Source organism: Globicephala melas, chromosome 10 (assembly GCF_963455315.2).
Source record: "Globicephala melas chromosome 10, mGloMel1.2, whole genome shotgun sequence".
Taxonomy (NCBI): Eukaryota; Metazoa; Chordata; class Mammalia; order Artiodactyla; family Delphinidae; genus Globicephala; species Globicephala melas.
The window spans coordinates 28,406,521-28,431,121 of NC_083323.1; the positions used below are offsets into that span (position 1 = coordinate 28,406,521).

A 24,601-nucleotide genomic window follows, 5' to 3' on the forward strand; every position below is an offset into this window, starting at 1 on the left:
CCCTGGTCCCACACATTTTATTTTATTTATTTATTTTTTAACATTTATTTGAGTATAATTGCTTTACATTGTTGTGTTAGTTTCTGCTGTATAACAAAGTGAATCAGCTATATGTATACATATATCCCCATATCCCCTCCCTCTTGGGTCTCCCTCCCTATCCCACCCCTCCAGGCGGTCACAAAGCACCGAGCTGATCACCCTGTGCTATGCAGCTGCTTCACACTAGCTATCTATTTTGCATTTGGTAGTGTATATATGTCCATGCCACTCTCTCACTTCATCCCAGCTTACCCTTCCCCTTCCCCATGTCCTCAAGTGCATTCTCTACACCTGTGCCTTTATTCCTGTCCTGCCTCTAGGTTCTTCAGAACCATTTTTTTAAATATTCTATATAAATGTGTTAGCATACAGTATTTGTTTTTCTCTTTCTGACTTACTTCACTCTGTATGACAGACTCTAGGTCCACCCACCTTACTACAAATAACTCAGTTTCATTTCTTTTCATGGCTGAGTAATATTCCATTGTATATATGTGCCACATCTTCTTTATCCATTCATCTGTTGATGGACACTTAGGTTGCTTCCATGTCCTGGCTATTGTAAATAGTGTTGCAATGAACATTGTGGTACATGTCTCTTTTTGAATTATGGTTTTCTCAGGGTATATGTCCAGTAGTGGGATTGCTCGGTTGTATGCTAGTTCTATTTTTAGTTTTTTAAGGAACCTTCATACTGTTCTCCATAGTGGCTGTATCAATTTATATTCCCACCAACAGTGCAAGAGGGTTCCCTTTTTTCCACACCCTCTCCAGCATTTATCATTTACAGATTTTTTGATGATGGCCATTCTGACTGCTGTGAGGTGATACCTCATTGGAAATAAACACAGAGTAATTCTCTTGTCATCTTGATGTAAATTTTACTTACCTTTCAAATCATAGCTCACATCCTCCCTTCAGTTCTCAACCATTCTCCGACTTCTATGCCCCACTTCCATGATCCTTACTCTCAACAGATAACTTTGCCCCTATGGTATGAAAAAGATAAAGGCCATCCATAATTAGTAGAAATCCTCACAAATTATCTCTTCTCTCTCTCTCAACAAAAACTTCTTGAAGAGGGGTTCATATCAATTCCACTTCCTCATCCTCTGCTTGTTCTTCACCTATTGCAATTCAGCTTTTAGCCACACTGTTCTATTAAAATAGGCTCCCAATACAATCAAGGAGGACTTTCTAACTGGTAAATGAAATCACTGTATTCCTGCCTCTCTCCACACGATCTCTGTGACATTTGGCGTTACAGTTCTATCTTCCTTTCCCTTCCTCTTCTTCCTTCTCATCCACAATACAATTTTCCCTTGCTTTAACTTCTTAAAATGCAGACTGTTCCATTTCTGATTGCCCCAGGGGCTCCTTTGCCTATGCTTGCTTGGAGTAGAGGTGAGGGAGGCTTATGCTTGGTTTTAGGTATTCTCAGAGTCACATGGCACCTGGGGCTGAAGGGCTCACCCCTACCCCCTTAACACTGATTGGCTCCTCTGCTTTGCTTTCTGTCATGCCTGGTATGCCCTCTGTGACCATTTCAACTCCAATTTGGTAGCCAGGCTTGGGGATAGAAAGTGCTTATGTCATTACTTGGTATACAGTAAGTGCTTAATTAAAGCCAGATAATTATGGATGGATTTAAGTGATTTAATATAAATATTTTAATATTTTTTATAATTTGCATTTGCCATTAATTCTCAATAATGCTTCCTCCTCTTTAAAATAATTTAATTTATAAACAAATTAAAATTATCCATGAATTATCCTATGTCACTACTTTCTTCATTCCTCTACATTAATCATTTATTTTATTAAACTTGGATCAATAGTTCTTTATATATATCATCAGAGTTCCAGTAAAGCCTTTTGATAATTTCCTGTATAATTAAAAAAAATACGTTTCACAGAGCAGGAATCGTAGAAGAATTTTAAGGTAAAGTTAAAGGTATTTCTGAAATAAAATGGAAGTTATACATTTGCTTTGGATGAGCATTTAGTTGGACTAAAATTAGCAATTAACAACAGAAATCACCACGCAAAGCATTTTGGGCTTTAGTTTTTATCTTCAAGTTAGGATCTACCACCAAAGCCTTTGAAAAGACTGCTAATAGGCCAAACGATGTGTCATAACCTCTGGCTGGTGTAAAGAGGTGATGAACATGAAAAAAAAATAGAGAAATGGGGCAGTGAGGTTTAGTAGAAAAATACAGAGGGCCTAGATTCAAGTTATATCTCCAGCACTCATAGCTCTGTGATAACTCAAACTCTCTAAATGGGACCCTCCACGTTGGGAAGAATTCCACCTACCTATCTGTCTTCTAGTGCTGGAAATTTCTTCATGCATGGTAACTTCTATATACAATGTAAAGGATTATTTAGACTATCTTGCACCCAATAAATGTGTATTATCAGTTGGCTAAATTGAATTGTCTTTTTCCTAAAAGACAGTACTTTCATGGACCAGGCAGATCAATCCCATGCTGCCTGAGGCAAATCATTTTTATCATAGTAACTGTTACTTTTACATCCCCAAATTTTACTTTGTTCATCTATAAAAAGGAATCATTAATAACACTTGTTTCATGGGAGAGTTGTAAGGATTCATTGAGATGATACACGTAACTGGTTGGCAAATAGTGAGCAGTCGCCATCTCTGCCTACCTTTCTAGTCTTATTTTTAATAATCGTTTCCCATGTACCTTAAGAACTCTTCATATTGCCCTGTGTTCATGTTCTGAAATGCCATCTTCTCTCACCTCTGCTAGGAACACTGTTCTTCCATCCTCCTTTCTACCCACATTTTTCCCATAAAAAAAATGTACCTCTGTAAAGACAATTCACTTCTCCTTCTGGTGCTTGTCACTTCTGACCACCAGGCACGTTTTGAATCAATCTCTAGAATAATAGCCTCCATTCCAAAATAACACCTCACTGTGTGAACAGTATTTTCACTATGGCTTTAAAAATGATAGGCAAGGTAGAACATCAAGCAACATCTGCCGCTGCTTCCTCCCCCAGCCCCTACCATTCTAGGACATTTTTTTATAATGCTAATCTTTGAAAAATACATAGAAGAGTGCTGTTAGAAAAGAGTGATATTTTAAAATCATGGCTAGACGTACACGACTACAAAAATCCTAGGAAAGCAAAACTACAGAAAAATGGAAGTCTATTACCATGCGAAACATTCAACTTTAAATTACTTTTTTATTTTTACCATATTAATCATTTTTGAAGTGTACAGTTCAATAGTGTTGAGTACATCCGTATTGCTGTGCAACCAACCTTCAAAACTCTTTTCACCTTGCAAAACTAAATCTCTGTACCCATTAAACAACAATTTCCCATTTCACTCTCCCCCCATCCCCTGGCCAACCACCATTCTAGTTTCTGTCCTTATAAATTTGACTATTCCAGGTACCCTGGATAAGTGGAATTATCAATATTTCTCTTTTTGTGACTGACATTCCATTTAGCATAGTGTCTTCAAGTTTCATTCATGTTGTAGCATGTATCTGAATTTCCTTCCTTTCTAAGGCTGAATAACATTCCATTTTGTTTATCTATTTATCTGTTATTCAACTTAGGTTTTTTACATCTTTTGTCCATTGCGAATAATGTTGATAAAAACATGGGTATACAAATGTCTCTTTGAGACCCTACTTTCAATTCCTTTGGGTGTATAACCAGAAGTGGAATTGCTATATCACATAGTAACTTTTTTTTTTTCTTTTTTCTTTTTTTGGCGGTACGCGGGCCTCTCACTGTTGTGGCCTCTCCCGTTGTGGAGCACAGGCTCCGGATGCGCAGGCTCAGCAGCCATGGCTCACGGGCCCAGCCGCTCCGCGGCACGTGGGATCTTCCTGGACCGGGGCACGAACCCGTGTCCCCTGCATCGGCAGGCGGACTCCTAACCACTGCGCCACCAGGGAAGCCGAGTAACTTATTTTTAATCTTTTGAAGAAACACCATATTGTTTTCACAGCATCTACACCATGTTACATTTCCACCAACGCTGAATGAGGGTTCCAATTTCTCCACATCCTCACCAGCACTTGATGTTTGTTTTGTTTGTTTTTATAGTATCCAGCCTAATGGAAGTGCTTCACTACCCTTTTTGGGGTCTGCCATTGATCCTTTTTGTAGAATCTTTCTTCTAACACTGGCTCCCTAGCCACAAAGAGCAGATCCAAAAACACAAAGAGCCACAAAGAGCAGATCCTTGTGCTGGTGCAAGTTTCTAGGCCTCAAAAAATCAGAGATTAGCAGATGTCTTTGACTTTTTGGCTATCAAACTCAAATTTCCAGATACATACGTTGCCTCCTCAGGATTTTTGTTCTGTCTTAATTTGGGTTTACACTAAGTTAATCCCTTAGACTCAAGACTGTTCAATTTTCCTGCCATTTGTAAAACACTGATTACCTCTTCAGGCAGAATTAATGTACCCTTTAACTTTTTTCCCAAGACTTTCTATACATTGCTTAAGTTGATACATTACAGTAAAATTATTTGCTTATGTATTTCTCTGGAGCAGACCCAACAGACCCCACTTTGTTTTGACTAAAAGAACTTTTTCTTTTGAATAGCCTATAACCAGCTAAAAACCTATATTCCACAGACTCTTACAGCCAAGGCTACCCACATGACACAGTTCTGATTAAGAGAATAACTGGAACATTGTTGGTTATTTCTGAATAAGTTTTGTTTTCCTAATGTAGGTATAACTTGTTTTCCTAATGTAGGTATAACTTCCTTCTTTATAACTGGAATACAGATGAGAGGATAGACATGGAGCAGCCCTTTTGGAGGTCTGTGGCAACCATGAAAATAAAAGCCATATGTGAAGGATGATGAAACAAAAACATAAAAAGAAGCTATAATGATGTAATGGAACTTCCGGTACCATGCTTAGCTGTGTACTATGGATTTTTAAAAAATATGATAAAATATCAACCTGTTTGGTAAAGCCACTGTTTCCCAGTATTTTTTTCACATAACAAAATATATAGAAAATGATAATATTTGATACTTACAAGGAAAAGGCAACTCATAGACAAAGTTGAATATTCAGAATGCTCTTTTTGCTCTCAAGTAGAAGTACCTTATCTTGTCACACCTATAACACATCGGCAAAACAATAATGTACTGTGTAGCACGCCTGTTGGGAATCTCTGACTAAACCACAACAGTCATATTGTTTTTTCAAGGAGCTGAACATAATTTCTTACTAATAGAGTTTCTCTAGCTAGACAATGAGATTGAGAGTAAAACTATGCATTATTTATCTTGTTTCTCTCTTACCCAGTATGCTGCTAGAAATACAGTAATTACTCAACAAATATTTATTAAATAAATGAAAAGAAAAAATAATTCATTATTTCAGACTGACTGGTTTTCTCATAGTTCTGGATTGTGCTCCTTTCTGACTAAAAGGCGTTATTCATTTTCTCCCTGCCTGGAAAAACTTCCTAATTCCTCTCCATGTACCCAAATCCTATTCATTCTTCAAAGTTCTTCTTAACTCTCATCTCTTCCATAAAACTCTTCTTAACATTTTGGGTCAGATCATACCATTTTATTCCTTTCTCTGTACTTCTATAATTCATGCTGAAAGAAAGGTTCACTGTGGCCTTAAAAATACAGGTGTCCTCCAACTAATGACCCAGCTTTTCCAGGTCATATGCTAGCCATATTTCCTAATGACAGAAGGCTGTACTTTGGATATTCCTTTTCTAAAAACATATTTCATTCCATGAAAATACAAACAATTGATGACAAAATAAAAAATTAATCAAGCAAACAATAAAAAAAATAAGAATTACATTTTAAATGTTCTCCTTGGGGCAATGCTTTGTCTGAGATAAATCAGCTGCAGTTTCCTAAAGTATGAATTCAGTAAAGTTGGGATAAGCACACTAAATTAGTCAGAATCTCCCTATGTTAAACACTGAGATTTTTCAGCTCTTAGAACTGCATTTAGAGATATTATCATCTGTCCCAAAATTTCTACTGAAAATTTGATAAAAGGTAGGCTTATAAAGGTCTTTGGATGGTAAACTAGAGCTGGGCCTTTTATTTCCTGCAACAATTCTCTCCTGTCTAATTCATCACATTCAATACTGTGGAGAAAACTCACCTTTCTGGACATAATTAGATGCTTTTGGATCAATGCTTAGAGCTTCCCCTTGAGTGCTAGGAATTCACTAGTATTCCTCTTGCTACAATCAAATTATTCTTTCCTCACTCTAAAATATCTTTTACTTTTCACTTTTCCTGTTTTTCAGTATTTTGGAGAGATAATATTTTACCAGAATTTTTGCTCAGGTGTGTTTGATTGTACATTCATATCATCAAAAGTTATTGCATTTATATCCATGTATTTAGTGAACTGGATACTGTTTAAACAGTCTGGTGTATCACCCTCCTACTGCTTTCTTTTAGCTGGCTTTGAAGAATTACTCAGGCCTCAGTTTGAGTCTACCATGAGGAACACTGCCATCTAACATAGTACCTTTTTAGCATATCCAAAAGGGTACTATAATATTTTTGAATTTGATATCTTTAATGTTTCTAGAATTTGCAGCCTATTAAGACCTTTATTCTTTGTTGGAGTATCATTTGTAGGTAACCCCTTTAAAATCTCTACTGATAAATACAGCAGGACTGGTTGAGATGTTGAAGAAGGGGCAAAGACTGAGAAATGTACACTAGCCTTAGACCAAAATTTTCTACTGTAGCTCTTAAAATTTTTGTGACTTTGGACAATAACTAAGTCACTATAAGTCTTTGCTTTCTCATCTGGAAAATGAAGCTGGTTCTAAACTTACCTACCACACAGAGTTGTTATAAAAATTCATTAACATATACAACATGCTTTGTAAATTGAAAACTTTATTGTGAAAATCCAACTACATATGTTAGTATCCAGTATTCACACATTGACCCACATTCTCCCTATGAAAGGGAATAGTGTTTTTCATATTGTAGGGCTATTTCACTATTTTGAATTGCATTAATGTTCTTAATCATTTGGTTAATGTATCCCTTGGATATTTCTGGGTTGGTTTACTCCCAGTTTGCTACCAAACTGAAATATTACTGTACTGTACTCTGTTCTCATGGAGGGAAGAAATGCTTACCTTCTTGCTTAAAGTGATTTAAATCTGAAATAATGGGCTTTATAACTTCAAATTTTTTATATTCCTTGATAACTGGATGGGTAATAAATGTTCTAAATTTGTTGAGCATTAAACACTCATGGCTTATAAACAGACTTTATTTGGGGTTGTACTCTTTGCTTATCTTTTGGGTTTTCATATCAGATACCTTTCAGTCTTGAAGAAGCAGTTACAATAAAATATCTTAGAGGGAATTCCCTGGCAGTCCACTGGTTAGGGGTCCATGCTTCCACTGCAGGGGGCATGGGTTTGATCCCTGGTCAGGGACTAAGATCCCACACACCACGTGGTACAGCCAGAAATAAAATAAAATAAAATATCTTAGAACTGAGCAGTCACTTATCACTGGTTAGAGATAATCCGTGGCCCTGTACAATGTGCCCATGGCCGGTTCTGGTAGTTTATTTTGAAAGGTTAGTTCACAGTACCAAAGAAGCCCTTTTAACAGGAAGCTCATAGGGCCTGTTTACCAGGTAATTCTGCCACATGCATTCAACTTGCAACTGTTTTTAAATTCAGAGCATAAGGCCTTCTGCAGGTATGGCTTTCAGTAGGTTGTAAAGTGTTTAAACAGATGGGACATTGTTATTAGCGTGGATAATATATTTTCATCATATTAGCGTTGAAAGTGATCTTCCAGATAATGGCTTAGACAAATGTTTGTAGAATCTGTCTAGTTAATTCACCAAAAATGCAGCCTGGCTTTCAGGAGCAATTCTACTTTTATTGAATGTTTTTGATTAAACATTTAACTCCAGTGAGTTTCTTACCACATTGTTAAAGAAACTCTATTGCTTTGTTTTCTTCTTGGAGTCATTGTTATTGTATTATTTAACCTAATAGTGACTTCTGACTAATCCAGAAACCCATTTTAAGCTAAATAGCTACACATTTTACTATATATTAAGTGATTTATTTAAAAAATAATCTCAACAAAGGTCTTTTTATATTTCCATAGGTATCATGGAGTACGGGGCAAAGTGTTGTTTGAACTTACTAGATGAGATACTGTAGCGGGGGTCCAAACCTGATGAATTGTGCACTCTTCAACCTAAGAGTTAGCCACAGAATAGCTATGTCATCTATTTATTCCATCAGCAAATTAAGTGTATCATACGTAGCAGTCACTGGGCTAGGTGCTGGGGACACAAAAGATAAAAAAGAGTATCTTTTCTTTGTGAAGACAAGGAAATGACTGACATTTAAAAATTACATTTGCAACTTGTAATTAGGGCTCCGTGGGGACTTAATACTTATGAGCTGAGTGGCTGAGTTACATAAATTGTTCTGTCTCAGCCCCAATTTCCCCATTAGGATGGAGGATATTAACCATATAGGCTTCCAGAGTTGCTGGAAGAGTTAAATGGGATATGGCTGGCCTGGTATAAATGGAAGCTGTATAGAGTGGGGAAAAAAAATAACGAAGATTTGAATAACTTAGAGTTCACAATATTTACATACCATTTATGTCCTTCCCTAAATTTCTCAGCTGATAAATATTCTAGCAACTATTTCAGTATTGCTTTGATTAGTTTTGAGGTTCTTTGAGTCTCTAAATTGCCAAGTTCCTGGTTATTGTTATAACCTATGTGAGACATAGAGAAGCCCTGATAGCAGCTCTTGGTTTGGCTGACTGACATTTTCTTTGTTTTTGGTTTCCTGACTCAGTTATAAAACCTATATCACCAATGCTAACACCCCTCCACCAACAAATAAAAAATTACTCATGGGCTTCCCTGGTGGCGCAGTGGTTGAGAGTCCGCCTGCCGATGCAGGGGACACGGGTTCGTGCCCCGGTCCGGGAGGATCCCACATGCCGCGGAGCGGCTAGGCCCGTGAGCCATGGCCGCTGAGCCTGCGCGTCCGGAGCCTGTGCTCCGCAACGGGAGAGGCCACAACAGTGAGAGGCCCGCGTACCGCAAAAAATAAAAAAAAATAAAAAAAATAATAAAAATAGCTGTGTTGGTTTCCTATTGCTGCTGTGATAAACTAACAAATTTAGTGGCTTAAAGTACACCAATTGATTCACTTAGAGTTCTGGAGGACGGAAGTCTAAAATGGATCAGCAGAGATGCATTCCTTCTGGAGGCTCTGGGGCAAATCCAGTTCCTTGCCTTTTCTAGCTTCTAGAGGCTGCCCACATTCCTTGGCTCATGGCTCCACATCACTCCAACCTCTGCTTCTGTTGTCACCTTGCTTCTCTGATTCTGACTCTACTGCCTCCCTATTACAAGGCCCCTGTAGTTACAATGAACTCACTGGCATAACCCAAGATATTCTCACATCTCAAGTTTCTTAATCACATCCACAAAGCTCCTTTTGCCACATAAAGTAACATATTCACAGCTTCCAGGGATTAAGCCAGGGGCATCTTTGGGAAGCTATTATTTTTACCTACCACAAAGTATAAGAGATGAAAAGAAATCTAAAACATATTTTATTTTTCGGGAATTAGCTGAGATGGCAGAAAATAGACAAAGAACAGGTGATGAAGAAATGTGACACTCTCTTTCAATGGACATAATAAATTCTGTTAGGGCTAATTGAGGGAAAAGCCAGACAGTGGTGTGAATTATATAGTTTTGTTCATCAAAGCAGTATATTGGCATTGACTAACAAAGAATAACTAGGACTAAGCTAATTGAAAATGACCTAGTAGACATTGTTAAGAAATTTGTTTGTTAAGAAATTTGTTTGGGGGAACAGATAGGAAGAGTTAGAAATTAGCATATGGATTCATCATGAAATAATCATAGTTTGTTATTTTTTATGGTAGTCTAGAGATCAAAAAAGTTTCTTGGATATTATTTTCCTTTTAATACTGTGAGCACCCTTATAAGGTGTATGTGTTTTGAACCCTATATTTCTGATGAAGCATTGAGGCTCAGATATATTAAATAGCTAGCTCAGGGTTCCAGACTGGAATGCTAGGTGAGGGACTAACTGGCAAAGATCGAATCTGTGAACTCTGATGACTCAGTGTACCTGAAATCCATTAGATCCCAAAAGTACCTGAAAATTTCCCTCTCAAGTCTTGTTTACACTATGAATTCCCCTTGATGTGCTAAATGATCACAGTTTAAGACTACAGAAATTTCTCTCAGTTAACAAATAACACCCTTTTTTTCTTATTTTCTTATTTCTAATATCACTGTTAATGCAATTCATCACATCCCTGAGGTGAGCTACTACTGCATTCAATAGTACACTCTTTATCTTACCTTCTTTCACAACCACCAGCAAAACTAAATGCTGTCTTTTATTTTCTGAACCATTTCTAATAAAGGACCAAGCATTTTTACCAACTCTCAAAGATGACCTACCTACAATTGTTTTCACAAATTATTAATCCCTGTTTAGTAATGAACCACTTGCAGCTGGTAAACATTGGAGCACGCTTACTAGAACCTGCCCATGTGAGAAGCAACAAGCAAATTAAACCTGCATCTGCCTTTGTGACTCTCAACGTGAGACTCACAGCAGATATGCCATGCCTTCCAGTTGGGCTCCTACTGCAGCTCCTCGGGAGGACAGATACCTATGTTTTACTGCTTCTTGTTCCATGAAATTCATTTCGTGTTGACTAGAGAGCCAACATTTTAAGTCAGACAAACACAAGCATACTCGTATAATTTGGTGCAAAATCTGTCCTCAGTTTTAACTAATCTGGAGGATAACAATTTATCCCTTTGAACTACCCCCAAAGGATCCCAAAGTGACATTCCATCATTCTAAATTTATTCTCTAAATGCAGGCAATTACCATCCAGATGTTTTCCTGGGGTGAAAGAAAATCTTGATTTTTATGTAAAGGCAAGAGATACTATTTATTTAAAGATATATAAACAACAACAAAAATGTGCCAAATAACTCTCTGGGCTCTCCAGCTTTATAGATCCCATGATTCAAATTTGTGCCTCAGCAAAATACATCACAGTATATTACAGGTCATCAGTTTCATTGTCACTTGGTCCACCTGTGCATTTTCCAAGCATCTTCTGAATTGATTTACTTAGCTAACTTCACATGTATTCATCATCAGGACCACAAATGGCTTACAGTGAACTGAATAATGTCAAGAAACCTTTAGTCTAGCCTCTGTGTGAATTACCAGAGGATCTTCCTACTGCAATTAATGAAGTGCCAATCAGGGAGACTCCTTATATACTCAATTTCTGTACACACCTCACCCTTCACTACTTCCACAGTCATTATGCTTTCATCTTCTCACATCTAGCCTAGACAGCTGTTACATCTACTTTAAAATATTTTTTTCCTTAACAAACTCCTTGTTTTATGTTATTGTCCAGTGAGGCTTACAGACTAGAAGAAAAAAGCCAACAAAACAAAACAGCAGGTACTCTATCATTTTGAAAGGTTCCAATTGCATAAGCCTTTATGACACAGACTTCTGCTATATTTTGTATGAGCAGCTTGTCACATGGGTCCCAGTTCATAGTATGGGTCATTATTTTCCAAATTGAATTTGCTTATCTGCTCTTCCCTTTATGGGTAACACTACCTAGGACACCAAGCTCACACTACTTTTAAGAGTGCTCTTTTGAAATCTTTTTCTCTCCATTTTTGAACACTGCACTGGAATTAATAATATAACATATGTATCTGGTAAAATGGCTCATTTTAATCAGGCTCTTCTGTTCCTGTGGTGTCTCAGACTTAAGGAAAAAACTTTGACTTTTGATTATTTTCTTCTATTTCATTTTTCAAACTCTCATTTTACCTAGTTCTGCCATAAAGCAATTTTTTGAAAAAGCACTGCTTTCTGGTTTCTCGATCAGTTAAAAAACCTGTGGTCTGAGATCCTCCTTCCTACTCAGCCCCACACTAAAGCAAGTGACCTTGTTGCAAGCCGAATATTGTTCTTTGCTTTGATGCTCACATCCCCACCATTTTGTATGCTATTACTATTGTCGGCTCTTATTAGTGTGGACAGAGCCATCCCCAGGATAAAGCCCACCAGAGAAATGGCTTTATGCTCCAAACACTAGGTAGCTCACACTTTTGTCACTAGGCTGCAAGTCAGAGAGCTGTGGTGGGGGGCAGGCAAGGTAGGGAGATGGTGGGAGGAAAGTCCTTGATAGAGAATACTACAAAGAACCAGAGCTCACATTTTTCAATAATTTATCAACCTCCCTTTCTGCTTCATATCCCTACCCTCCTCCTTTTCTCTCACACTGCACCATCAAGTCCCCCATCCCCAAAAGAAACAGGCAATACTATTCCATCCATGTATTTACACATTCTCTGTATCAGTTTTGGTTTTAAACGATCATCACCAATTCAGCCTTCTTCACCTAAAGTGAAATTTACTGAACTGTTATGGGGCCTCACAATATTAATGGGAGGTAAGTGGACAGAACTGATAAGACCCAAGAATAACTGAGGAATGGGAAGTAGAAATCACATCAAAAGTAACGCTGCAGGGCTTCCCTGGTGGCGCAGTGGTTGAGAGTCCGCCTGCCGATGCAGGGGACACGGGTTCGTGCCCCGGTCCAGGAAGATCCCACGTGCCGCGGAGCGGCTGGGCCCGTGAGCCATGGCTGCTGAGCCTGCGCGTCCGGAGCCTGTGCTCCGCAATGGGAGAGGCCACAACAGTGAGGCCCGCATACCGCAAAAAAAAAAAAAAAAAAAAGTAACCCTGCAGAATTGGTCTGATCCACAAGCTGCTACAGCTGAGGTGCATATGAGGGTGTCTTTAGAATGCAAAGCCCTGGGAGGAAGATCTGAATGACCACAGCTACTGTTAGTCCAAACTGAATTTTTGTATGAATTATTGTAGAATATGGCATCCCATCTGGGGAGACACAGCCCCATAGGTGTCAGGCGTGGCAAGCAGACCCCAGCTGATTTTCAGTCCCCATTGACCATCTTGATAGGGTGTTCTTATGAATGGGGCTCAACCTGCATAATCTTTCCCAGGACTCTGAGGTTGGGTTGTGCCTGACTGAAACAGGAAGAGACGGAGAGAAGGATCTGATTCACTTAATATTCTTAGTGGGAGGTGGGCACTGTATACGGTGGAGAATCCACCAAAAGGGAAAATGGAGGAGGATAATTAAAAAGTTTAAATATTGGAAAAATATTGAGAAAGACCCATTGCGTGCCCAGGGATCTAAAGACATCATTTGTTACATCATTTCATTTTCATTTTCCCTTGAATGAAAGTACTTATAGGCTCCGAGGAGTGCCAAGGATGAAAGGACTTCCCCTCTTTATGATTTGTATGGGCTTCGACAACCCTGAATTCAGCCTCCTTAGACTTTACAAGATCACATGTAAGTGATATTATAAGAAAAGGATACATAGTCAATGTTAAACAACTAGGAGATCATTCTTCCCTTATTTAGTATAGCATTTTTAGGGAGAGAGTTATACAAATTATACAGTTTAGGAAATGTGGTCTTTAATAACATGAATGCTTAGACCAAATTTTGGTTTTGCTTAAATTAAGTGCATGTTTCGGTTAGTGATCATATGCCCTTGGTATATCTGGAATAAAGTAGTACGCTATCCCTTAAATTTTTGTTTTGTATGTTTGTAATGATTCCAGTAGCTTTCTGATTATACAAAGATTAAACACATGGTTTTCATTTCAGTTCTCTCCCCAAACCTCATTAAAGTGAAAGTAAAGGAATTAAAAATGGTAAAAACACAAAGAAAAAGAATGCAAGAAGAGACAATAATAGATTGAAATGGCAACTACTTGTAGTAAATGGAAAGTGAATGGAGGAGTTAGTATTGCTGAGAAAGCTGGTTAAAAGTACTGGCTGGAGAGAAAGACAGTGAGAACTGTGCTTAGTTCTTTCTCCAGATCCCTGCACAGGCTCTGGGAAAGGGCATTACACAAAGCAGGGAAGGTATGCTGCAATCAGGAAGGTGGTGGGAAGTCTCTTTAGAGACAGGTAAAATCTTCTTCCCTGGTGTGTGCAGTCAACAGATTCACCCATCTTGAGTCTGGCAGGAGACTGCAGGTTTATCCTGAATCGGAATAAGAGGCCCTCATCTGTGACATGAATGGACCTTGAGGGCATTATGCTAAGTAAAATAGCCAGACAGAGAAAAACAAATACTGTAAGATATCACTTACATGTGGAATCTAAAAAAAAAAAAAAATCATAGAAATAAGAGTAGAATGGACTGGAGGGTGGGAAAAATGAGAGGTTGGTCAAAGGGTACAAACTTCCAGTTATAAGATGAATACATTCTGGGAATCTAATGTACAGCATAGTGACTATATAGTTAACAATACTATATTATATACTTGAAAGTCCTTTAAAAGAGTAGATCTTAAATGTTCTCACCATACCAGCACACAAAATGGTAATTATATGAGGTGACAGATGTATTAACTAACTTTATTGTGGTAATAATTTCACAATACACAGAAGTATCAAATCATCACATCATATACCTTAAACTTACACAATGTTATTTGTCAATTATATGTCAACAAAGCTGGAAAATTTTAAATAAAAAATCAATTGCATTTCTATATACTAGCAGTGGACACATGGAAAACAAGGCAAATGAATTACCTACGTATAATTCTAGCAAAACATCTACAAGACTTGTGAGGTAAAAACTACAACATATTGATGAAAGAAATCAAAGAAAATTTAAGTAAATGGAGAGGTACCCTATTAAAAAAAAAAAAAGAATAAGATGCACTGAGCTCAGGGACAGGAGGTAGAGCAGAAGGCAGAAAAGAGGAGCCAAACTGAAAACAGATAATTAAATAAATGTTTAGACACTGAACTATGCAACTAATGCCCCCCATAATGCTTATCATACACTGCTACCAGGAGATTGGAGGGTTATGTTTTGGGGAAAATGGGATGGGCTGTGGGGTGGGATTCCCAATATGAAATGAAAAAATTCCAAATCAACCACTCTCAAGGAGAAGTCTCTCAGCTGGAAGATTTCATGTTCTCACACAGACCTTCAATCCAAGCTTCTGATGCCCCAATCTTAAAAATGAACAGCTAACAAAAATCCCAGGCTATAGAGGAAAGCCCCACCTAAAAATAAAGACATCAAAGAGAAAAAAAGAACTCACAGAGAACAGGAATGCAGAGAACAGATGAAGACTATAATTAAAACTATAATTTATGTTCTCAGATAAATAAGTCATTGCATCCAATAGGATACTATAAAAGTGGAACTGTCAGCTAGAGCTCTTAGAGACTAGAAATATGAATATAGACATTAAAAACTCATCCAAAGAGCTAGATAATAAAACCAAGGTATCATAGAAAGCAGAACAAAATTAAATGAAAAATATGATAGACATAAAAAGATAAGATTATTAGTAGATCAGTCCAGGAAGTCCAAAGCCTGACCAAAAAGAGTTCCCCAAACAAGATAACAGAAGGGAGGAAATTAGTAAATGAGGAATACAATAAAAAGTTCCAAAACTAAAACAATGAAGTTTCCAAATAAACAGAGCCTAGAAAATGTCTAGCAGAACTATTAAGAAAATGATCACACTAAGGCCCATCACTGTGAGACTTCAAAATACTGGCAATACTGAGAAGACGCAAAAATATTCAAGCAGCAAAATTAAAAAGTTCACGTTTGAAAGGAAACAAATTTAGGATCAAATTGGACTCCTCAAGAGAAATATTCAAGGCAAGAAATCAAGGAAAAAATGGGGACAAAATTCTGGATTCTCCAAAACCAGAAGAAGTCATTACAAGAAATAAAAACTAGAGATCAATATTGTTCATGAGTATAGATGCAACATCCTCAATCAAATATTAGCAAATCAAATCCAACAATATATTAAAAAATTATACAACATAACCATGTGGGATTTTTTTTCTGGATATACAAGGCTAGTTCGACACTTGAAAATCAAGTAATGCACTATATCACATCAACAGGATAAAGAAGAAAATTATATGATCTTATCAATAGTTGTAGAAAAAGCATTTGACAATATCTAACACTCATTCATGAGTAAAAACAAAAACAAACAAAAAACCCAAAACCCAAAACAAAACACTCAGTAATCTAAGAATAGAAGAGAAATTTCTCAACTTGATATAGAACATTTACAAAATACCTACAGCTAACATTATACTTAATGGTGAGAAATGAGATTTTTTTCCCCCCTAAGATCAAGAACAAGGCAAGGATGTCCCTCTTACCATTCCTACTCAACATCATAGTAGAAGTCCTAGCTTTTACAATAAGAAAAGGAAACAAAAGGTATACAAATAGGGAAGGAAAACAAAACAAAACAAAACTGTCTTTGTTCACAGACGATTGCCTACAAAAATTCCCAAAGAGTTAACAACAAAGAAAACAACAAAATTAAACTACCAAACGCTGGTGAGGATGTAGAAAAATAGGAACTCTTAATTATTCATTGTTGGTGGGAATGCAGCATGCTACAGCCACATTGGAAGACAGTATGGTAGTTCCTTACAAAGCTAAATTTGGTTTTACTATATGATCCAGCAATTGTGCTTCCAGGTTATTTACCCAAATGAGTTGAAAACTTTTGTCCTTACAAAAACCTGCATATGAATGCTTAAAGAGACTTTATTCATAATTGCCAAAATATTGGAAGCAACTGAAATGTTCTTCAAAAGATGAATCGATAAAGTGATACATTCATACAACAGAATATTATTCAACAATAAAGAGAAATGAGCTGCCAAGTCACTGAAAGACATGGAGGAAGCTTAAGTACATATTGTTAGTGGAAAAAGTCAGTCTGAAAAGGCTGCACTCTGTATGATTCCAACTATATAACATTCTGGAAAAGGCAAAACTTATAGAGACAGTAAAAGATCAGTGGTTGCCAGAAGTTTGGGGAGAGGGAGGATGGATGAGTTAAAAAAAAAAGTTCTGGACTCTAATGACTGACAATTATCCCACATGGAGAATGAACTTGCCCCTTCCCAAGACCTCCAAAAGTCTTATCCCACTATGGGGTCAAGTTCAGAATATTTCATCATTTAAATTAGTTTGAAGTAGAGTGGGGTAAGAGGAGGCTTCTCAGGGGAAGTTCCTCAGTCACAGCTTTTAAAGAATAATTTACATTGATTTGAAGGCTAGTGAACTGAAAGACCAGTTGTTTGACACCTTCCTTTCCTCCTTTGTATACATATACCCTGTGATTAGATAATTGTAAAAAAAAAGGTAAAGGGAGGCCCAGAGTAGTCACTAGTCAACAACAATTACGAAATCCAATGGGCACCTGCTTCCAGTCCTTGATTAGGGCTCAGTTCTCCTTTCTGCAAGAGGCTCTTCCTATCTCTTAGTGAGTCATCTTCCTTTTCTTTAGAAATGGCCTGTGTTTGTAGCTGAGTAGCTTTCTCAGTCTGCTTCCTGTTCATTAAAGTTTGGGGGCCCAGAAGCCTCTTTTCAGTGTAAATGATTTCTGTTCAATTCATTCAAAGCTGTAGGTGCTTCCATAGTTATAGTTTCTTATAAATCTTATTGTAGTCGACTCCATTAGACAAAGCCACTCCCACAAGTCTCTTTGAGATGGACTTCATTTTACTTTGGGCCAAGCATAAGGGTCTTTTGGACAAGGCCTTTAAGATTCTTAAAGCCTTTATCTAGCTGAGAGGGTCTCTGAGATATAACCTTAAATCTCTCTGAGGTTACAACTAGAACTCTTGTAGCCTACTCTAATATGACCACCTAATCAAAAGTGTTCTTCCCCTTTCCCCTACTGTGTAGTCAACCATAGAACTTAATATTTCTTGATATTTTCTAGTTCATTTTAAAAAATTTTCATTTGATTGTTATCTGCCGCTGCTGATTAAAATGTAGGATCCATGGGATAAACTATTTAATTTTGTTTTCCATAGTGTACCCAGGGCCAAATCCAGTGTCTGTTACATAGTGGGTCATAAAAATTGATGACTGAAACAATAAGTGAGCATTACTGATAATAGTGGTATTGGTACTACTGGTTATTGATTTAATAATAACAGTTAGTTGAAATGCATTTAGAGAGAAAGCCACATGTTTCCATTAAAAATGAGTCTTGGCTTAATTATAGGGCCCTTGTGGCTATACCAAAAGTGGGGATACACCCCAAAGGATGCCATCACACTCCCCCTTGGCCTATATCTGTATTAGATTTCCATATCAGTGGAATTAACTATTCTTATTCCCAGTTTCCTACTTATCTCAGAGGGCTGTTAGAAGAATTAAAAATAAATTCCTACCTAGCACTTGATAGAAGAAGCACTAGATGTAGTATAGCTTTTACTATTGTTAAGAGAGGGAAAGAACTTCCATCCTGGAGTGAATCTTTACATTTCATTCATCATCCTTACTTCAGTAACAAATTATTTGATCATGAAATGTGTTTTAATAACTATTTTTTCATTATTAGACACTCTGACATGCTTCTATATATTTATTTTTTTGAGGGTTATCTGCATCTTTCCTTTTTTAAAAAAAATTATTTTATTGAAGTATAGTTGATTTACAATGTTGTGTTAATTTCTACTGTACAGCTAAGTGATTCAGTTATACATATATATACATTCCTTTTCATATTCTTTTCCATTATGGTTTATCACAGGATATTGAATATAGTTGCTTCTATATATTAAATAGAGATTCCCATCCCATCATGAAATAGTCAATAATAGAGTAACAATAAAAATAATAACTAATAAAGTATTGTCTATGGCAAAATTTTACCTCTTATTAAAATGGATGCTGAATTGTTACTGGCAATTTATAATCCAGGTGCTATTAGGTTAGACCAGAATGACAAAATGGGGACATTTCCAGTTTTCTACAAATATCTTCTGACACCAGCATTCATTCTTGTAAATTGAGGGAAGTGATAGTATGTTGAGATTATTTCCCAGTTTGTCTTTTTTTCTGTCCTTGAGAGGTCTTCACACACAGCCCCATATTCATTTTCAGAAGCAGCATAAGCCCAGGGCTTCCTCACTCTAATTCCCCGCACTAAACACTTTATATAACATTCAATCCTAATGGTAACACCGCAAGGTAGATATTGCAGCAGGGTTAGATAAATGTTTTCAGTAAAGGGCCACAGATTAATTTTCTTAGGCTCTGTGGGCCATGCAGTCCCTATTGTAACTTTCTGTCTGGTCACAAGAAAGCAGCATAGAAAGCAGACCATACGTAAACAAATGAGCGTGGCTATCTTCCAATAAAGCTTTATTTATGGATCATGAAATTTAAATTTCATACTATATTTGTATGTCATGAAACATTCTTCTTTCTTTGATTTTAATACTTAAAGATTTAAAAAATTAGCTTGCAAGTTGAGCCAAAACAGATGGCAAGCCACATTTGTCCCAGAGGTCCTAGTTTGCTGATCCCTGTAATGTACAGACTAGGAAACTGGGTTCAGAGAGGTCACAAAACCTCCCCAAAGTGACACTACCAGTGAGCGGGGGAGCCCAGACTCAAAAGTGGGTATCTCTGATTCTCTCTTTTCTTTTTTTTAAATATGGAACGCTTCACGAATTTGCATGTCATCCTTGCGCAGAGGCCATGCTAATCTTCTCTGTATCGTTCCAATTTTAGTATATGTGCTGCCAAAGCGAGCATTCTGATTCTTAACTCATGTGGTATATTGCCTCTTGGACAGTGATCTTAACTCTTATCTTAAATTTTAAAACTGTAGTTTAAATAAACTAGAAATTCAGATCACTTTCGTTTAGCCTGGAAACCTGACCACTGCTTACAACATTTTATATATATATATAGGAAAAGATAGTTCCATTTCTAAGTCACATCATTACTTTGGGATTATTCTCTGCTCTGGGAACTACCTATAGGAGGTTCATATGCACTTACATATGAAAACATTTGTTCCTTTCTTCTACAAGCATTTAAACAATAGCGTTATAATTTAATATATGATGATTAATTTGCACCAGTGTGTAAACAGATGCATATTCAGCTAAAATTCAGTTTCCCTTGTGATCTATCCACAGTGCCAACAATTGCAAGACCCCTGGCCTCCACTCCCCCACCTCCCAGTCAGGGATAGAAAGAGGTTGGCTCACTAGCCAAACTGGAGACCGGATTTCTCCTGGGTAAGTCGGGATGATCATAATATTTGCACAAAGCTCTGCTCTGCCTCATGTTAGTATAACTATAACTATATAGTTGACTGAGCATCTGGGACAGTGCAGGATACAAAAAGGTTTTCCCAGCCCTGAACAAAAACAAGTCATGTACAAATGCTTATGTTTTTATCTCCTCTCCCCGATGTTTTCACCTGTCAAATCTTTGCTCTCTGGGGGAGATTTGGGTCCAGTCTGTTGGTTGAGGGTCTACTTATTATCTTGAGCTCTAAAACTCTAACCTTTTATATTTTAATTCAAAAGGGAGCATTGTTCCAAATTATCCATTATTTTCCACGAGGGCAAAATAATACAAGCTGTCAAGAGCCCCCCAGCACAGGTAATTTATTGCTCAGAAATTCTGGGTTGAATGTATTCTTCAGGAAAGCATTCTTCAAAACCAAATATCAGGCACCACCGTGTAGGAATCAGACTGTAAATGATTAAAAACACGATGGATCACTGGTCAGTCGTTTGGTCTGTCTAGAATCATTATGCTTGGAAGAGAAGTTAAGAAGCTAGGAAAGGAAACCCTTTGAGGTCTGCTCCCTATAAAGAAAGAGGATTAAAAAGAAAGCCCAGTCCTCCTCCTCCCCCAACATCACAGACAGTGTACGTGTACACACACAGCCACAGACAAACACACACACAGCCATAGACTGCTCAAATAGCCCAGGGCTAAAGGTTAAGAATTATAAGGTTAACATTTAAAAATGCAAGTTTGGGCAATGGTTTAAAACAGACAAGGAAGAAGTCAAAGCAAAGAGCATTATTTAATCCTATAAATGCGCTAGCCTATGGTATACTTAAAGATGTAGGTAAAGACATTTGTTTGCTCACTGTTGTGGCTAGAAGCCTAGGAAAATAAATTTACTCAGGCACGCCAGTCTGTCTGCAAAGACTTCCATTTTGCCTTTTATGGGAATTTTGAACAAAGAAGACGATCTTTGCTTCTGTCACGAAAGCGGTTTCAATCAGACTGATGAATAAAAAGCACAGCTGCCAAAACTGATCCATGGCAGGGTAAAGTTTAGATGCCCAACTGCCCATTATACTATTAAGATGTGTCATCAATGTTGGCCTGGCTAACAGAGCAGGGCAATGCAACATGCTAAATTGCTTCCCAATTTTAAAATATCAATTCTAGGAAAAATTACATAGGATAAAATATGGAACCTCAGTGTCACAAAACGGAGGCAGTTCAGTGAGACAAAGGTTTGGTTTTGCAGCCACCACAGATAGGTTTATGCTATTTACATATTTGGTAGCTCTGTAGTTACGCCTGTTTCCTGAGAATTGTGTTTGATAAATGAATATTCTGGGACAATCACATTTTTTATCTGAATTTAGTGAGCTTAACATCTCATTTGAAAGAAGCAACATGGCACTTTTATTTTCTAAAATAGTTCTGACGAGACCTTCAAGATGGCGGAAGGGAGATCACCTTCCTCCCTACAAATACATCAGAAATACATCTACATGTGGAACAACTCCTACAGAACACCTACTGAACGCTGGCAGAAGACCTCAGACTTCCCAAAAGGCAAGAAACCCCCCACGTACCCGGGTAGGGCAAAAGAAACAAGAAAAAACAGAGACAAAAGAATAGGGATGGGACCTGCACCAGTGGGAGGGAGCTGTGAAGGAGGAAAGGTTTCCACACACTAGAAGCCCCCCTCGCAGGCGGAGACTGCGGGTGGCGGAGGAGGGGAAGCTTTGGTGCCGCGGAGGAGAGCGCAGCCACAGGGGTGAGGAGGGCAAAGCCAAGAGATTCCCGCACAGAGGATCAGGGCCGACCGGCACTCACCAGACCTAAAGGCTTGTCTGCTCACTCGCCGGGGCGGGCGAGGTCTGGGAGCTGAGGCTCGGACTTCGGTCAGAGCACAGGGAGAGGACTGGGGTTGGCGGCGTGAACACAGCCTGAAAGGGCTAGTGCGCCACGGCTAGCCGGGAGGGAGTCCGGGAAAGAGTCTGGAGCTGCCGAAGAAGCAAGAGACCATTGTTTCAGGGTGCTCAAGGAGAGGGGATTCAGAGCACCCCCTAAACGAGCTCCAGAGACAGGCGCGAGCCACGGCTATCAGTGCGGACACCAGGGACGAGCATGAGACGCTAAGGCTGCTGCTGCAGCCACCAAGAAGCCTGTGTGCAAGCACAGGTCACTAGCCACACCTCCCCTGCCGGGAGCCTGTGCAGCCCGCTGCTGCCAGGGTCCCGTGATCCAGGGACAACTTCCCCGGGAGAACAGACACATGCCTCAGGCTGCTGCAACGTCAGGCCAGCCTCTGCCACCACAGGCTCTGCCCGCATTCAGTACCCCTCCCTCTGCCGGGCCTGAGTGAGCCACAGACCCCCTAATCACCTGCTACTTTAACCCCGGCCTGTTCGGGCAGGGGAACAGATGCCCTCAGACAACCTACATGCAGAGACAGGGCCAAATCCAAAGCTGAACCCCAGGAGTTGTGAGAACAAAGAAGAGAAAGGGAAATCTCTCCCAGAAGCCTCAGGAGCAGTGGATTAAATCTCCATAATCAACTTGATGTACCCTGCATCTGTGGAACACCTGAATAGACAAGGAATCATCCCAAAATCGAGCAGTGGACTTTGGGAGCAACTGTAGACTTGGGGTTTGCTGTATGCGACTGACCGGTTTCTGGTTTTACATTTACCTTAGTTTAGTATTTAGAGTTGATTTGGTTGCTCTCTCCCTTTTTTTATATATATATATATATATATAGATATATAGATATTTTTCCTTTTTCTCTTTTTGTGAGTGTGTATGTGTATAGCTTTGCTGTTACCATTGGTCCTAGGATTCTGTCTGTCCATTTATTTATTTATTTATTTATTTTTGTATAGTTTTTAGTGCTTGCTATCACTGGTGGATTTGTTTTTTGGTTTGGATGCTCTCTTCTTTCTTTTTTGGATTTTTTTTTACCTTTTAATTTTTTTTACTTTTAATAATTAAAAAAATTTTTTACTTTAATAACTTTCATTTCTTTCCTCCCTCCCTCCCTCCCTCCCTCCCTCTCTCCCCTTCTCTCTCTCTCTCTTTCTTTCTCCCTTTTCTTACAAGTCGTGTGGCTGACGTGGTCTTCGCGCTCCAGCCGGGCGTGAGGCCTGTGCCTCTGAGGTGGGAGGGCCGAGTTCACGACATTGGTCCACCAGAGACCTCCCGGCTCCACGTAATATCAAATGGCGAAAGCTCTCCCAGAGAGCTCCATCTCAATGCTAAGAGCCAGCTCCACTCAACGACAAACAACCTACAGTACTGGACACCCTATGCCAAACTAGCAAGAGAGGAACACAATCCCACCCATTAGCAGAGAGGCTGCCTAAAATCATAATGTCACAGACACCCCAAACACACCACCAGACGTGATCCTGCCCACCAGAAAGACAAGATCCAGCCTCATCCACCAGAACACAGGCACCGGTCCGCTCCACCAGGAAGCCTACACAACCCACTGAAACAACCTTAGCCACTGGGGGCAGACTCCCAAAACAACGGGAAATATGAACCTGCATCCTGTGAAACGGAGACCCCAAACACAGTAAGTTAAGCAAAATGAGAAGACAGAGAAACACACAGCAGATGAAGGGGCAAGGTAAAAACCAACCAGACCAAACAAATGAAGAGGAAATAGGCAGTCTACCTGAAAAAGAATTCAGGATAATGAGAGTAAAGATGATCCAAAACGTTGGAAATAGAATGGAGAAAATACAAGCAACATTTAATGAGGACTTAGAAGAATGAAAGAGCAAACAAACAATGATGAACAACACAACACATGAAATTAAAAATTCTCTAGAAGGAATCAATAGCAGAATAACTGAGGCAGAAGAACTGATAAGTGACCTGGAAGATAAAATAGTGGAAATAACTACTGCAGAGAACAATAAAGAAAAAAGAATGAAAAGAATTGAGGACAGTCTCAGAGACCTCTGGGACAACATTAAATGCACCAACATTCAAATTAGAGGGGTCCCAGAAGAAGAAGAGAAAAAGAAAGGGACTGAGAAAATATTTGAAGGGATTATAGTTGAAAACTTCCCTAATATGGGAAAGGAAATAGTCAAGTCCAGGAAGTGAAGAGAGTCCGATACAGGATAAATCCAACGAGAAACACGTCAAGATACATATTAATCAAACTATCAAAAGCTAAATACAAAGAAAAACTATTGAAAGCAGCAAGGAGAAAACAACAAATAGCATACAAGGGAATGCCCATAAGATTAATAGCTGATCTTTCAGCAGAAACTCTGCAAGCC

At 38.5% G+C, this 24,601-nt stretch overlaps 1 non-coding gene across 1 annotated transcript; it reads right to left on the minus strand.

The window, feature by feature from the left end:
• Positions 1-19,704: 19,704 nt before the first annotated feature.
• Positions 19,705-19,811, minus strand: LOC115853088 (U6 spliceosomal RNA). Its single transcript, XR_004039408.2, has one exon. It is a non-coding gene; the product is annotated as a U6 spliceosomal RNA (small nuclear RNA).
• Between the last annotated feature and the right edge of the window lie 4,790 nt (positions 19,812-24,601).